The 17,427-nt window shown below is 52.9% G+C and overlaps 1 protein-coding gene across 3 annotated transcripts in view; it reads right to left on the bottom strand.

Annotated features, from left to right (window-relative positions):
• The window catches only part of CERS4 (ceramide synthase 4), a 63,218-nt gene extending 48,044 nt beyond the window's left edge, over positions 1-15,174 (bottom strand). The window contains exon 1 of one of the 3 annotated variants that reach the window (XM_064280506.1): positions 15,079-15,174. The gene's annotated coding sequence lies outside the window, so the exon portion shown is untranslated. The remainder of the gene's footprint in view (positions 1-15,078) is intronic. The other 2 variants (XM_003421314.4, XM_064280507.1) reach the window with 2 other exon arrangements.
• Positions 15,175-17,427: the final 2,253 nt, after the last annotated feature.

Here is a 17,427-nt window from a genome sequence, read left to right as displayed (position 1 = left end):
TGAGTCAGAATCAACTCGATGGCACTGGGTACTGGGTTTTAATAAATGAATGACTAAATAAGAAGCCTCAGTAGAGAAATAGAAACCATAAAAAAATGAGCCCAATAGAAATTCTAAAACTGAAAAATCCAATATCTGAAATAAAATATTCACTGTGTAGGCTTGATAGCAAATTGGAGGTAAAGGAAAAGTGAATAATTTTGAAGACAGAGTGATAGCAAATATCTGAATTGAAGAACAGAGTTGGGTGGAGAATATAAATGTACAGCGCCTCAGAGACCTTTGTGACAGTAGCAAAAGGTCTAACATGCGTGTAACTGGAGTCCCTGAAAGTGAGTGGGAACAAATGTGGCAGAAAAAATAATTGAAGAAATAAGAAAAAACACCAAAGGATTTTCTGTGTCTTCTATGGTTATATATATGCGTGTAAACATGCAGGGAAGGGCTAGAAGGATACAGCCCACAACCATGAGAGTTATGACATTGGGATATTGTGAGGGGGTGGGGCTTGGGGGAGGCTGGTTAACTTGTTTTGTGTTTCGCTTACTTTTACAAATAGAGTGTGTTTAAGGGTAACTCTTTTATCATATTAAACCAAACCAAACCTGCTGCCGTTGAGTGGGTTCCAACTCATAGCGACCTTATAGAACAGAGTAGAACTGCCCCATAAAGGTTTCCAAGGAGCAGCTGGTGGATTCGAACTGTCGACCTTTTGGTTAGCAGCTAAATGCTTAACCACTGTGCCACCAGGGCTTCGAAAATCGTTTTCGTACAAGAGAAAAGAAAAGGTTTCCAATGAAGAGGTGATTGACAGATGAGGCAGGGGCTCAGAGGGGGCATTTATAGGTGAGGATCCCCCAGCCTGGGGGGATATGAGGTATATTCCTCCACCCCCAGCTCACCACTTAAAGTAACCACTTGTTATTACATCTTTTCTCTCTTTTTTTTTCTTTTGATGGCATGTGCTTTCGGTATTGGAATGCAAGCTTACTAATTGAGAGCATTTAAATTTTTGATGGTAATATGGATTTTGAGAAATATGATCTGATAATCCAGTCCGCCAGTGAGGCTAGTGGCACTGTGGCGCCACTTATCTTTGGCATGACTATGCCAATGGGAAGTAGAGATACAATTTATTGTGGGCACCTTTCCATTAGGTTACGTGGGGAACTTCTTGTTTTTCAAAGGTGACACAGAAAAATCAAAACAAACCCATCAGGGCTCCCTAACTATCACACAGGAAAGCCATAATTAAGCTTGCAAGCCTTATATCATAGAAACAAAGGAAAAAAGGGCAAAAGTTCATAAAACTAACACATCCAGGAAGCAACATCTAATAGAATGCTCAACCTTATACAACAATGAGGGTCCAACTCAGGTCTGGTGAGCTTCATGCATTTCAAAAGGGACCCACCTTGACACTAAATGCATTAGAACTGGAGTAATGCCCTGGCACTGATGTTCAGAGGCACAAAAAGTGGCCAGCATACAGTTTATGCCAATGGTAACTAAAGGTCTATTAAGAAACCAATTCCCAATCACAGCCCCTTGGGCATGGGGAGAATTGTGGGTTCCATGGAGCACGCTGATGGTGTCCTTCCTCTTTCAAGTCAGGTCTAACATCTGCCCCTGCTTCCCCTACTAGTTGGCTGCTGGGCCCCTCTGCCTGCCCTCTGGTGACGGCATGCATGGAGTAGGCTCAAGGAAGGGCCAAGTAGCTGCAAAGCCAGATTGCTCCCTGGGAGAGCAGACCTTCCCCACACCTATACCAAGTAATTGCCCAACCTGCTGGTGGGCATCGGTAACACCTAAGGGATTATAGGTATTTGCAATGAAGAAGTCGTCGGTCTTGCAAAATTCTATCATTCAATCTCCAGCACTGTTTCTATCACCAAGGCCCTATTTCCCAACTACTGATTCCTCTTCTTTGTTTCCAACTTTCGCATTCCAGCCTCTAGTAATTATCAATGCATTCTGATTGCATGTTCGCTCAATTTCAGACTGCAGAAGCTGATAAAAATCTTCAATTTCTTCATCTTTGGCCTTAGTGGTTGGTGAGTAAATTTGAATAATAGTCATGTTAACTGGTCTTCCTTGTAGGGGTATTCTGATAGAATTTTAATAGACTTCTTCACTGCAAATACCTTTTTTAACCAACATAAACAGTGACTGTACACACGGACCTGGCCAGATGGAATACACAGGAATCAAATCGACCACATCTGTGGAAAGAGCTGATGGAAAAGCTCAATATCATCAGTCAGAACAAGGCCAGGGGCCGACTGTGGAACAGATCAACAATCGCTCATATGCAGGTTCAAGCTGAAAATGAAGAAAATTAGAGCAAAACCACGAGAGCCGAAATATGACCTTCAGTATATCCCACTTGAATTTAGAGACCATCTCAAGAACAGATTTGATGTATTGAACACTAACAACCGAAGACCAGATAAACTGTGTAATGATGTCAAGGACATCATATGTGAAGAAAGCAAGAGGTCACTGAAAAGACAGGAAAGAAAGAAAAGTCCAAGATGGATGTCAGAAGAGACTTTAAAACTTGCTCTCAAACGTCAAGCAGCTAAAGCAAAAGGAAGAAATGATGAAGTAAAAGAACTGAACAGAAGATTCCAAAGGGTATCTCGAGAAGACAAAGTATTATAATGACATGTGCAAAGAGCTGGAGATGGAAAACCAAAAGGGAAGAACATGCTCGGTGTTTCTCAAGCTGAAAGAACTGAAGAAAGAATTCAAGCCTTGAGTTGCAAATAGTGAAGGATTCTATGGTGAAAATATTAAACCACCCGGGAAGCATCAAAAGAAGGTGGAGGGAATACAGAGAGTCACTATACCAAAAAGAATTAGTCGACGTTCAACCATTTCAAGAGGTGGCATATGATCAGGAACCGATGGTACTGAAGGAAGAAGTCCAGGCTGCACTGAAGGCATTGGTGAAAAACAAGGCTCCAGGAATTGATGGAATATCACTTGAGATGTTTCAACAAACAGATGCAGCACTGGAGGTGCTCACTTGTCTATGCCAAGAAATATGGAAGACAGCTTCCTGGCCAACTGACTGGAAGAGATCCATATTTATGCCTATTCCCAAGAAAGGTGATCCAACCGAATGAGGAAATTATCAAACAATATCATTAATATCACATGCAAGCAAAATTTTGCTGAGGCTCGTTCAAAAGCAGCTACAGCAGTATATAGACAGGGAACTGCCAGAAATTTGGGCTGGTTTCAGAAGAGGACGTGGAACCAGGAATATCATTGCTGGTGTCAGATGGATCCTGGCTGAAAGCAGAGAATACCAGAAGGATGTTTACCTGTGTTTCATTGACCATGCAAAGGCATTTGACTGTGTGGATCATAACAAATTATGGATAACATCAAAAGGAACGGAAGTTCCACAACACTTAATTGTGCTCATGAGGAACCTTTACATAGATCAAGAGGCTGTTGTTTGGACAGAACAAGGGTATACTGCTTGGTTTAACATCAGGAAAGGTACGCGTCAGGGTTGTATTCTTTCACCATACCTATTCAATCTGCATGCTGAGCAAATAATCCAATACGCTGGACAATAAGAAGAAGAACGGGGCATCAGGATTGGAGGAAGACTCATTAACAACCTGCGTTATGCAGATGACACAACCTTGCTTGCTGAAAGTGAAGAGGACTTGAAGCACTTACTGATGAAGTTTAAAGACCACAGCCTTCAGTATGGATTACACCTCAACATAAAGAAAACAAAAATCCTCACAACTGGACCAATAAGCAACATCATGATAAATGGAGAAATGATTGAAGTTGTCAAGGATTTCATTTTTAATTGGATCCACAATCAACAGTCATGGGAAGCAGCAGTCAAGAAATCAAGAACGCATTGCACTGGGGCAAATCTGCTGCAAAGGACCTCTTTAAAGTGTTGAAAAGCAAAGATGTCACCTTGAAGGCTAAGGTACGCCTGACCCAAGCCATGCTATTTCCAGTAACATCATATGCATGTGAAAACTGGACGAGTAAGGAAGACCAAAGAAGAATTGATGCCTTAAATTGTGGTATTAGCAAAGAATACTGAATATACCATGGACTGCCAAAAGAACGAACAATTCTGCTTTGGAGGAAGTACAACCAGAATGCTCCTTAGAAGCAAGGATGGCAGGACTGCATCTTACATACTTTGAACATATTGTCAGGAGGGATCAGTCCCTGGAGAAGGACGTTATGCTTGGTAAAGCACAGTGTCAGTGGAAGAGAAGAAGACCCTCCATGAAATGAATTGACACAGTGGCTGCAACAACGGGCCCAAGCATAACGACTGTAAGGATGGCGTGTGACCAGGCAGTGTTCAGTTCTGTGGCACATAGGGTCGCTATGAGTCGGAACTGGCTCAGCAGCACCTAACAACAACAACAAGGGATTACAACTACTATTGTTCATCAGATACTTGCCCCAGGGCAGGCCCCACGCCAAGAATTTCACTGCCCCACCTTCCTGCACTGGAAGTATCAACCACGCTCTGAGGAAGATGCTGCTACCATTTTCATTTCTCAGATGAGCAAACTGAGCTTAGGGATCACATGGCTGCTCAAAGTCCAGGCTGGTCATCTGTGCAGGGTTACATGACTGGTCAGTGGCCAGGCTAGAACTGAATACAGATCTACGCTACTGGGCACCCGTGGTAGACGTGGGACCCTTGGTGTGTCAGCAGCAAGATCAGAGCTCTTAGAAAGCAAGATGTGGCTGCCTCTATGGGGGGACCTGAAACAGCAGCCACCAGAGAGAGGCAGACAGGTGGCAAGTGTCTCTGCTTGAGGGTCCCCAGGAGTCTCCTTGAAGAGCTGGGGCAACTATAGAGGCCGGTCTGCAAAGTCAGCCCGACCCCCACACCCTCATCCTAGCTCTCCCTCCTCCAACTCCTACCCTCACCTTCCAAGTCTTACCTCCACTCCCAGCCCAGCTCCCGCAAGAGGCGTTCACCCTGCCTCTACTTCATTCTCCACCATGGCTTTCCCATTCCCACCTCACCACTATGGTCTTTGCCGGGATCACCAGTGACCCCCCCCCCAGTGGCCAATGCCAGTGGCCAGCTCCCCATCCATGTAACCAGGACCCCAAAGTGGTGTATCCTCCTACTGTGCATCCCTCCTTCCATGAACCAGGACCTCCTGACTCCCCTCGTCTCCAATCCCAGCTGTCTTTCCTGTTTTAGCCCTAAATGCCAGCCCTGGTCCCTATTGCACCATCTACTGGGAAAATTTCAGCCCCTTTTGGAGGCTGCGGTGAGCGTACCTGTCTTAAGTCACCTAGAGCTACTGTAACAGAAACACTACAAGTGTGTGGCTTTAACGAACAGAAATTTATTCTCTCACAGTCTAGGAGGCTAGAAGTCTGAATTCAGGGCGCCAGCTCCAGGCGAAGGCTTTCTGTCTCTGTCGGCTCTGGGGGAAAGTCCTTGTCATCAACCTTCCCCTGGTCTAGGAGCTTTTCCAGGCAGGGACCTGAGGTTCAAAGGACGCACTCTGCTCCAGTTTCTTCTTTCATGGTGGCGTGAGGTCCCTCTCCTCTCTGCTCACTTCTCTCGTTTATATCTCCAAAGAAATAGACTTAAGATGCAACCTAATCTGTACATTGTGTCCTGCCTCATTAACATAACTGCCTCTAATCCTGCCTCATTGCCATCATAGAGGTAGGATTTAGAACACATAGAATAATCACATCAGACGACAAGATGGAGGACAACCACACAGTACCGGGAATCACGGCCTAGCCAAGTTGACACACCTTTTTGGAGGACACCATTCGATCCACAACAGTGCCCATGCAGAGAGTTTCCAGGTTCCTCCTGCTCCCAGTGCCAACCCTGCTTACCCGGCACCGCCTGGCTCTCCCCTGTCCACACCACGCTAAACTTGTGGCTTCCTGGCGAGTGTCCACCACTCACGTGGTCTTGGGGAGAGGAATCTGGGAGCTGCCCCAAACTTCTCTTCACATGTCCTGAACATTCAGCACCTCACAGAGTCCCGCGATTGCATCCCTCTCCCTCATGATCCTCCCCGGCCTGAATCGTCGTGGCTACCTCCGCTCTAGCTTCCCTGTCTCCAGTCTCACCCACATCAGCATCTGGGCCATCTTCCTGTCATATGAATCAGACCCTCAGCTTTCAATCCAACCCTGCACTCTGCACTCAGGCACACCCCAACGTATCCTGAGCCTTTGCACGTGCTGTGCCTCCTACTGGTAATGCCTTCCCTCTGTCTGCCAACTTCCTTCCAGGTTCACAAATCTGCTTGCCAGAAACTTCCTTCGGGAAGCCCTGCCTGTTTGTTAGGGATTGAACTGTGTCCCCTCAAAATATGTGCTGGAATCCTAACCCCTATATCCATGGATTAGGAGCTCTGGTGGCAATGGTTAAGCACTCAGCTGTTAACCAAAAGGTCGGTGGTTCGAGCCCACCAGCCACTCCATAGGAGAAGAATGTGGCAGTCTGCTTCTGTCAGGATTACAGCCTTGGAAACCCCATCGGGCAGTTCTACTCTGTCCTATAGGGTTGCTAAGAGTTGGAATCAACTCAGTGGCAACAGGCATGGTTTTGGGTTTATACCCATGGATAAGAAGCCCTGGTGGCACAATGGTTAAGTGCTTGGCTGCTAACAGAAGGTCCCAGTGGCTCCTTGGGGGAAACCTGGCAATCTGCTTCTGTAAATATTACAGCCAAGAAAACCCTATGAAGCAATTATACTCTGTCATGTGGGGTTGCCAGGAGTGGAAATAGACTCAAAGGTACCTAACAATATTGCTATGGGTGTGATCCCATTTGAGAATAGGGTTTACTTTGTTATGTTAGTGAGACCATATCAGCGTAGGGTGTGTCTTGAATTTACTCACTTTTGAGATATAAAGAGCAGATTAGGTACAGAGAAGCAAACATGAACGGGGAAAAAGAGATGCTGCGTAGAGATTTCCAAGGAACACAGAGAAGCAAGCTAGAGAAGCTGAGACAAGGGTCTTCCCCCAGACCAGACACAGCATTCCCCTAGCCTTCCTCAGCGAAGACAGAGAGAGCCTTCCCTGGCACCCTGAATTTGGACTTCGAACCTCCTAAACTGTGAGAAAATAAAATTCTGTTCACTAAAGTCACCCACTTGTGGTATTTCTGTGACAGCAACACTAGATAGCTAAGACATGCCCCAAGAGGTCACCTAGTGAGTCAGAGACCCTATAAGGAACAGAGAGGAGGAGCTGGGTCAGGCAAAGGGGGGGATGCTACTGGTGGAAGAAACAGCAGCCTGGGGGAGGGGTACCGGGATACAAGAAGGGAGGTCTCCCAGGGGTGAGGTGGCACCCTGGGATGGGCAGGCCTGACCTGGGGACTACCTGCTTCGACAGGGATTTGGGGGCACACAGCACAGGAGTAGGAGGGGCGAGAAGAGCCAGGTGGGCAAATGGAAGGGCTGGGCATAGAAATCCAAGAAAGTGCTGTCTGAAAGATAGGAGGGGCACAAGGCTGCAAAAGCCAGGGGTCCCAGTGGCCCCCTCAGCCTCCTGTCCCCCCTCACTTGGCTTCCCTCTGAAAATGGGCCCACACACCCGCCCAGGTCCCAGGGACCCAGGGGCAGCGGGGTCAGGACAGCAACAGATCCTGGACTTCAGGGCCTACAGACAGAACCTGTGGAGGGCAGATGGGAGCTCTGCCTCTGGCCTGCTGGGTGACCTCAGGCAAGCAGCATCATCTGTGAAATTGAGAGACGGTCCTAGCTCCCGGCTGCCTAGGTGGGCCCAGGAGCCACGAAGAGCCCTCAGTGGGATGAGGCCATGCTGGGGTTTCAGGCCTCATGGGGGCCATGGAGGCCTCTCAGACAGGGATCCGAGATGCCTGCGGTCCCTTTAAGGCTGGGGATGTTTGTGTAACTGGAAGCGAAGCACTTCCTCTCAGAAGACCATTGAGGGCTGGCTCCTCCTTTCTGATGAGATGCACACACAGACGGAGGGCAGCCAGGCAGAGGGGGATGGAGGGCGGCAGAGACACAGGACAGCTGCTCTTTCTGCAGCCTTGCTACCTCTCAGTCCATCCATCCTGCTCTCAGCAGCCCCACTCCCTGCATTAAGAGACCCTCAGGGCTCCCTGCCACCTGCAGGAAGGGCTCCATTCTCAGAATTCCAGGCCCTGTCTACAGCCCCAGCCAGGAGTCCCTGGGTGGTACCAAAGGTTAGGGGTTTGAGTCTACCCAGAGCAACCTCAGAAGAAAGGCCTGGCGATCGCCTTCCAAAAACCTAGCCATTGAAGACCCTATGGAGAACAGTTCTACTCTGACACCGGAGGTTGCCAGGAGTTGGACTTGACTCCATGGCAACTGGTTTTTGACCACCCCAACCTGCTCCACTACCCCCCGGCAGCCCTCCACAGTCTCGGTTTGCAGACTATGGGTCTGAGCAAACGTCAGTAGCACTGTCCTAACACAACATCTGCCTGGGCTGTTCCCTCTGTCTGAGTCCCCACTCCCACCACCTGCATCCGTGGCCTGGCTCACCGCTGCTTACCCTCCAGGGAAGCAGCTTGCCTGTCGCTGCTTCCAGAAGCCTCCGGGGTGGTTTAGGGGTCTCCTCTTGCCTCCAGGGTTTGTGGTTCCTCTGTTTCACCCAACTGTTCTGCCCTATAACCTCCCAGGGACACGCCTGTCTCCCCAGCTGGTAGTGGGCTTGGGGGTCAGTGAACATGTCTGGCTCCCTCGGAGTTCACTGCCAGCCGACTCAGGCCTCAGCTCAAACGTCAACTCCTCAGAAAGGCCCTGACCACCCAAAGTAAAGTAATATCCCCCATCACATTTCTGGGAAATTCTAGTTAAGTCCTGAGGGTCCTACCTCAGAGTCTGAGCTTCCAGAGGCCCCAGAAGCTGCCAGCTACAAACCTAAACATGTTCCCAACTCCTCCCAGCCTCCAGCCAGTTGCTTCTGGTGTGCCCATTTTGCTGCTGGGGAAACTGAGGCATGCAATTGCTCAAAGTCATACAGTAGGAAGTGGAGAGCTGGGACTTGAACCCAAGCCTACTTGTCTCCAGAGGCCCCCAGTCCCACCCAGGCTGCAGCTGGAAGGACCCCAAAAAATAAGGCAGGGAGAAGGAGTCAGGAGTTGGGGAGTGAGGGATGCAAGTTTAAAACAGGGAGGGCCTCCTGGAGAGGGTGGTGTTTGAGGAAAGACCTGAAGGCAGTGAGAGGGAGGGGCCTTGTGGGTATCTGGGGGAAGAGCAGTCCAGGCAGAGGGAACAGCACATGAAAAGGCCCTGAGGCTGGACGGTTCCTGGTGAATTCAAGGCACAGCGAGAAGGCCTGTGTGGCTGGAACAGAGTGAGCGAGGGGGAGAGAGGGAGAATGGGAGGACAAGGCAAGTAAAGCCTTGTATTCAGACCTGCTCTAACCAATGTCTCCCACCACCTGTCAGTTTGTCGTACTGTGGGGATTCAAGTGTTGCTATGATGTTGGAAGCAATGTCACCAGTATTTCAAATATTAGCAGGGTCACCCACAGTACACAGGTTTCAGCGGAGCTGCCAGACTAAGACAGACTAGGAAGAAAGGCCTGGTAATCTGTTTTGGAAAATCAGCCAATGAAGACCATATGGATCACAACGGACCACTGTCCAATACAGTGCAGGAAGATGAGCCCGCTAGGTTGAAAGGCACTCAAAATACACCGTGGCCACAACAATGGACTTGAGCATGCCAACAATTGTGAAGATGGCACAGGATCTGGCGGCATTTCTTCTGTTGTACATGGGATCACCACGAGTTGGAGCTGACTGGATGGCAACTCAAAACAATAAACCAGCATCTCAGATGGAGACACGGGGTCCCAGAGGCAGGCAGTTCCAGAGTCATCCTGCCCTGGTCCTCCCCCAACCTGTCACTGTCTCCCACACCCCCTGCCATCTCCCAACAGTCCAGCCCCCATGCCATGCCCCTACTGTGGCCCCATTGAGCCTGCCAGGACCGTTGTCAGAGCAGAGCGGGGCGGCGCTGGGGGGGGCCAAGGGGAGCCACCCCTAGGCACACTCATTTCCAATGTAGACCAGGACAGAGAGAACAGCCAGGCTCCTCCCTCCCCACCACAGCAGCATCTTCAGTTTGGGTCCCAGGTCCAAGTGGCCAGGTCCCCACTGCCTAGTTGCAGCCTCCAAGGCCAGGGGATCTGGGGGCATGCCTGGGTCAGCAGAGGGGCCGGAAGGATGGCCTGGCTCTTGCCTTCGTGGGATGGGGAAGGCGTGGGAGGGGGTGCAGAGGGAGGAGTCCTTTCCCCTCCATACAGCAAAGGCGTGACACTGGGCCAGGCCTTCTTCAGAACATACCTGCTTCCGCTTTTCTGGCTGACTAGATGCTCAGCCAGCCCCTTTCCTGCCTCCCCACCCCCGTCCCCTCAGGGACTCCAGTCTCCTCTGAGAACGCAGGCGCCTCTGTCCAGCTCTGCAACCTGTCCGGCCTGCTCATGGAGCCGCTGCCTCCATACCCCCATCAGCACTCTCCCTGGCTACCTCCTTCCACCCTCCCCTGCGGGAAAGTCAGGGCCCATCCAGGAATTCTCCTGAGTCAGCTGAGGTCCCCACACATGTGGTGGGGGGGGGGGTAGTTTTCCCACCAGGAAAGGGGGTGGTCCTCACTTCCTTCCTCCTGCCAACCTCAGGGCCCACCAGAATGTCACAGTCTGAAGACTTCCAGGCAGGGTGACCACTGTGCATATGAGACAAAGTAACTAAGTAGCCAGCCTGCAAACCTCTTATCCCAAAGACCCTCCCAGGGAGCTTCTGGGGTGGGCTGAGGGGTTCTGGGGGCCCTCAGCCTCCCCAGCCACCCCTCTTCTCTCTCCGCTCGCTCACTCCACTCCAGCCACTTGGGCCTCCTCACTGTTCCTCCAACATGCCAAGCCTGTTGCAGCCCCAGGGCCTTTGTACCCGCTGGTCCCTTTGCCTGGAACGCTCTTCCCCCACATAATCCTGGCTGCTCTTTCTCATTCTTCAGGTCTCACACTACACCCCCCACCCCACAACATCAGCTCCATGAGGTAAATTGGTGGGGGGCATCTTCATTTTGTTCAATGCTGAGTCCCCACTGCCTCCCAGGGCAGGTGCTCCACGGGTATATGCTGAATGAACAAATGAGTGACAGATGGACGGGGGTGGAGGGGAGGTGGGGCCAGGCACAGGCCCCCAGGTGCTCAATCCCTCTTCAAACACACAGTCCTGGGACTTTGGAACAAAATACCACTCTGGGAGTCCAGGGAGGGCTGGGGAATGAAGGCAGAGCTAGCTCAGTGTGGGAAATCAGTGTGATAGGGTCATATTAACAAAGATATAGAGTCCAGATTGAAGGAAGAGGAAGGCATTCTCTGTGCCACCCTGTTGAGTCAGGCTAGGCCCAAGTGGCTTATTCATGGGTGGCAAAGAAGAGACTGTTTCGAAGAGCTTGGGGAGTGAGGAAGTGAGCAACCCCCATCACAGAGTAATCTGAGCATGGGACTCAGAGGTACGAGAGACCCCTTCCTACCTCTTGAAGTCCTCTCACCCTTGGCCTCTGGCTTGTACCCACTCCTGGTTTCCTTCCACCCTTTCTTGGCTCCTACGCCCTCCCACTGGTGGCCACACTTAGCGTGGAGACCTCTCCCAAGCTCCAGGCCTGTTTCTCCAAAGCCCACCCTGCACGGCACCTCCACCTGGGAGTCTAGCAGGACCTCAGTTTTCCAAACAGATCGCAGACCTGTTCCTGAACCGGCTTCCCTAGTCTGGGGCTACATGGAAATCTGGGAGGAGTCACCTGGCTCTTCTCTCACACTCTACCCCTTCAAATCTCCCCAGGATCTGCCCACATCTCCCCCTCCTCTGCCTCCGCCCCCATTGATCTTGCAAAATTCTAGCGTTGTTTCTATCACCAAGGCCATAGTTTCCAACTACTGATCCTTCTTTGTTTCCAACTTTCAAATTCCAATTGCCAGCAATGATCAATGCATCTCGATCGCATATTTGATCAATTTCAGACTGCGGAAATTGCTAAAAATCTTCAATTTCTTCATCTTTGGCCTTAGTGGTTGGTGTGTAAATTTGATTAACACATATTAACTGGTCTTCCTTGTAGGCAGATAGATATTATCCTATCACTGACAGCGTTGTGTTTCAGGATAGGTCTTGAAATGTCCTTTTTGACAATGAATCTGATGCCATTCCTCTTCAATCTGACATTCCTGGCACAGCAGACCGTATGATCGTCTGATTCAAAATGGCCAACGCCAGTCCATTTCAGCTCTCTAATGCCTGACCTTCAAGTTCACTTCATTTTTGACAACTTCCAGTTTTCCTTGATTCATACTTAGTACGTTCCAATTATTAATGGATGTTTGCAGCTGTTTCCTCCCATTTTCAGTCATGCTACATCAGTAAATGAAGGTCCCCACAGCTTTACTCCAGCCACATGATTAAGGCGGATTCTACTTTGAGGACGCAGCTCTTCCCCAGTCGTCTCGAGTCCCTTCCAACCCGAGGGGCTCATCTTCCAGCACTGTAGCAGACAATGCTCTGCTACTATCCACAGGTTTTCACTGGCCAACTTTTTCAGAAGTAGATCACCAGGTCCTTCTTCCCAGTGTGTCTTAGTCTGGAAGCTCAGCTGAAACCCATCCACCATGGGTGACCCTGCTGGCATTTGGAATACTGGGGGCTTAGCATCCAGCATCAAAGCAGCACATAAGCCACCACAGTATGACAAACTGAAAGATGAGTGGTGGCACCTTCAGGTGCCTGCTCGGATATTTTGGCTGCCCCCTCCGCCCCGGCTGGCTGGACCTGGGGTTGCCTCCAGCCCTGTTCTGCAAGTTTGAGTTCACTGGCCATAGGCAAGTGACTTCATCTCCTCGTGCCTCAGTTTCCTGCCCTGTAAAATAGGGATAATGGCAGTCATCACCTCAGAGATAAAGAACTGAGTTCAATGTGCAGCGGGTAATGAGAACCGGGTAAACGAAGGCTATTAAAATATCAGAGTGGGTACCTGGGGGTGTTATATTTTAATAGCCTTCATTTACTGGACTCTCATAACCCGCTGCACATTGAACTCAGCTCTTTATCTCTGAGGTGTCGACTGCCATTATCCCCATTTTATAAGGCAGGAAACTGAGGCACGAGGAGATGAAGTCACTTGCCTGCGGCCAGTGAACTCAAACTTGCAGAACAGGGTTGGATGCAGCTCCAGGTCCTGCCAGCCGGAAGAGGGGCAGCCTGCTGTGCCCAGATAAGTAGGGAGAATGTGCTCCCACAGTGCCTGCCTTCCTCTGGGCATCCACAGATGGGAGGAGGAGGCCCTGGTCTGCTTCCTGCTGCCAACTACATGTCATCCCCACGGCTCCTGTGCTGGGCGCTCGATGTGCTAGGCGCCAGGCCAGCCAAACACTTCACACGAAGCCTGACTCATGAACCGGCAGTGGGTCCTAGTCAGGAGGTGGGCACTGTTCTGCATTGTTCCTACTCCTCAGAGCAGGAAATGGAGGCCCACCAGCTGCTGCGGCCCAGCCCCACCCCCCCAACTGTCACCCCTCTGGGATCCACCAATCCCTTTCCTAGCCATGGCTTCCTTTGATCTCAGCAACACTTTCCAGAATAGGTACTACCAACCCATTTTACAGATGGGCAAACCAAAGCTCAGAAAGCTTTGCCTTGGGGCCACAAGACCAGTCTGACGATGACCAAGCCTCTGAGCTTCTTTCCACAACCTCTTCCATCTCCCCCCAAGACACTACCTGCTGCCCACCAACCCCTCTGCTGGGAATGAGGGAGCTGGGAAGGCAGGCAAGCAAGGGAATGACTGGGCTCAGGCGTGCTGTGTGAGGCTGCTGCCCCTCCCGTTTATTCACAACAGCCGCTCTAGAAAGGGGAGGGAGGCTGGGGAGGGGGAGGGCTTCAAACACAATCCACACTCTGGGATTCCTACTGAGGTGGTCCCATAAGGGGGTCCCAGGATGTTCCAGCAAAACCAGCACCCAGATCCAGATCAGGGCTCCAGGGGCCTCCCCCCATCACATGGCATCTCACAGGACCCCTCCAGCGACATACATCCCTTCCCAGTAGTAAAAGCCCCTCCATTCCCCCAACCATCCAAGTCAGAAGCCTCTTGGATGCGCCTGCCCTGGAACCCCACTTCTGAGCAGGCGGCGAATCCAGAAGTTCTTCTGTCAAAATGAACCCCCAATTCGCCCACGTCCCATCCCCCTTCGAGCCTGGTCCAAGGCGTCAGCCTCCTCCCAGGTCTCTGCTCTCAGCCTTGCCATCCATCTGCCCACAGCGGCTGCTGGAGCTTAATACACAATCGGATCACGTCCTTCACTTGGAAGCCTCCCGTGGTCCCCACGGCCCCACATCACCTGGAGGCCCTGAAGGCTGTGCCAAGCTCTATCCACCTCGTCCTGGCGCTCCAGCCCACGCTGGCCTCTTTTCTCTCCGCAAACACACCAGGCGGGGCCCTGCCCGGGATCTCGCTGTTTCCTGGGCCTACAGAACCCTCGCGAGCTGCTCAAATCAGGCCGGGGTGGTGGCACCTTCGCCGAGAATCCCTCCCTGGCCCTGTCCCAGCACCCCCACTCTTACCCCGTCTCCCCGATGCGACCGCTTCTTAACACTGAGCAAGTGTTGGAGCGATCCGCTTTCTCTGTTTACGCTACGCGGCCGTGCTGCGGGCTCGTCCCCAGCCCTGGCACGTTGGTGGCCGCAGCACGGATTCGCTGGCGACTGGGTGACACTGCCGTCGCGCTCCTCCGGCTCCCACGGATGTCGGATTCTCCCGCGTCACGTGGCCAGCTTCACCTCTAGTCCCTCCGGCCCATTCCGCCCCGTGTCCTCGGGTACCCGGCCCAGTCCTGGGGGAGCACGACTCCCTCGGGGAGGCGACTCGGGGCCCGGAGCAGATGGGAGGCCGCTGGAAGTGGCCCCCGGCGGGGTGATGGGGGCCGGAGCGGCGGCGTCCGGGGACCGCCATAGCCGCGTGGGCGGGGCCGGGCGCTTGGGGCGGCGGTGGCGGCGCGGAGCGCGGGGCGCTCACTTACCTGGGGGCGCGGACAGCCGGGCTGCAGACGCAGAGAAGCTCGGACACACGCCTCCCGAGCCAGGCAGCCGAGCTCTGCCTCCCGCTCGGCCTCCGCCGGGGCCGGGAAGGGGCCGAACGGGGCGGGGGGCGGGGCCTAGGAGGGGCGGGGCCTGCGGTCCCGGGGTCCTCACTGCGCGCGACCGAGCTACTTCCAGGACCCTGCCCGGCTCCTCCAGGCTCCGCCCCGCAGCGCGCCGCCGGCCCCGCCCCGACCCCGGCACCCGGGCTCCAGTCCAGCCTTCCGCGTCTTGCCCGCGCCTTATCTTTCGCCTTTGAACCCAGTGGGTCACCTGTGCGCTCCTTCTGCCTCGGCGTCGCCGCGGTCCGCTACAAGGCCCAGACCCCTCCGGGTTTTCCCCTTCTGACCCGGCTGTGGACCGCGCGTCGGCCAGCACACCCTGGGCGCGCGGGGGAGGCGCAGGCCTCGGCGGCCACCCACGGACCCAAGTCTGCGACCTGGCCCAGCTCGCGGGCCAGTCTGGCCCAGGGGCTCGGGGGCCGAGGGAGGCCCTAGGGCATCCTGGCAAAGGTGGGGGTTTGGTGGATGCAGGGTTCAGGCTGCAGAGCCAGGAGATAAGGCAGGGAGATAGGTTGGCGTGCGTCGTGTCTGTCCTGTGGAACTGAAAGTGGCCCTGGATACGCAGCTCAGAGGGCAGGGAGCCCGGGAGAGACATGAATGGAGGACATGCTCAGCCCAGACAGAGGAGGCTGTGATCCCCGGGCCACACCTGGAGGGCTTGTGCTCAGCTCACCAGTTGAAGGGAAGGGAGTTCCACAGTCGCTGTCCAACCGCGTGTGGTCTGGACAAGCGTCTTCACCTTGTGACCCTAAGCTTCTGTGAAACAGGGACAACCAGACCCCTCCCTGAGTCAGCGCCTCGGATTCAGGGTGCGGTGGGGGAAGTCCGCCCCTTCCTGGTTGTGGGGCCCTGGGCAAGCTGCTGAAACCCGTTGAGATTTGATTTCCTCACACAGCAGGGGGAGGACGACAGGTGACCTGTATAGCCAAGTGTGGAAGAACCTGTCCCTCAGCCCAGCTTCCAGGCCTTTGCCCTTGCTGTACCTTTGCTGGACTATCTTTTTCTAAATGCGCGCCTCCTTCGCCTCTGGCCTCAACTCCGACACCTCCTCAGAGGGTGCCAGTACCGCCCCGCCCCTCAGCCCCGCCCCCTCCAGCTCTGCCCCGCCCCCCCACAGCCACTTCCCCTCCGCTCACCCTACCCAGCACCGACCCCCGTGCTCCCCCCTCCATCTCTGCTCCCCCTCTCACCTTAGCCATCCCGTTTATTTTCTTGAACTGTAGGAAGGGGGGCCCAGCCCGTCTGCACATCTGAAAAGGCGGCCATGAAGCCACTTTCCTCCCTCACTGTGACCAGGGACATGTCATGGAACACGCTATGCACCTTGGGGGTGCTCAGAACATGGCCGCCCGTTTTATCAATAGCAACACAGAGAGAAGAGCCCTAGGTGGCTTTTGTGCTGGACTGCTAACATAGAGAAAGGTTCGGTCTTCAAACCCACCCAGCGGCACCACTGGAGAAAGGCCTGGCAATCCGCTTCGGTAAAGATTGTTATTGTTGTTCAGTGGCGTCAACTTGGTTCCGACTCAGCGATCCTGTGTACAACAGAACCAAACGCTGCCCGTTCTGCGTCATTCTCACAGTTCTTATGGTTGAGCCCATTGTTGCAGCCACTATGTCAATCCATCTCGTTCTGGGTCTTCTTCTTACAGCCAGTAGAACTACGGAGCACAGTTCTGCTCTGTAACACCTGGGCTAACCTCGGAATCGACTGGACAGCAACAAGACCGGGAGACATAGTGGAATGGGTGCCCAGGCCTCAGGGGAGAAGCAGCAGCTCCTGGAGGATGATGGCTCAAAAGAGGATTTAGATGGGTCAGGATCAGGATCAGGCAGAGCTTTCCAACGATGGAAGGTGCTGCCCAGGCAAAGGTGGGGAGGTGGGGAAGGAGGCTGGAGTGCGGCTGGCAGGAAGGGAGAGTGGCCTGCTTTTTGCCTGTCCTGTGCCCTCCTTCTTCTCCCCCGCCATTTCCCTGAGCATGGAGCACAGGCCTGACCCTAAGCCTGAGAGTGGGTGGATAATCAGGGCAGTCTTGCTGGAGAAGGTGACCTCTTTGTGAGAGATGAGGGTGTGGCAGAACAAAACTGAGTGAGGGTCTGGAGGTGAGTGAATGGAGGGCAGCAGGACAGAGCCAACCAGGACCCTCGGGAGAAGCACACTTGGATTCAAAATTAGGCTGCCGTGCAGAGAACAGTGTAAGGAGACCTGGGAGGGGGTTTCCTTGGAGG

The sequence above is a fragment of the Loxodonta africana genome, chromosome 3 (genome assembly GCF_030014295.1).
Source record: "Loxodonta africana isolate mLoxAfr1 chromosome 3, mLoxAfr1.hap2, whole genome shotgun sequence".
Lineage (NCBI taxonomy): Eukaryota > Metazoa > Chordata > Mammalia > Proboscidea > Elephantidae > Loxodonta > Loxodonta africana.
This window is presented reverse-complemented; position numbering and strand designations above follow the sequence as displayed.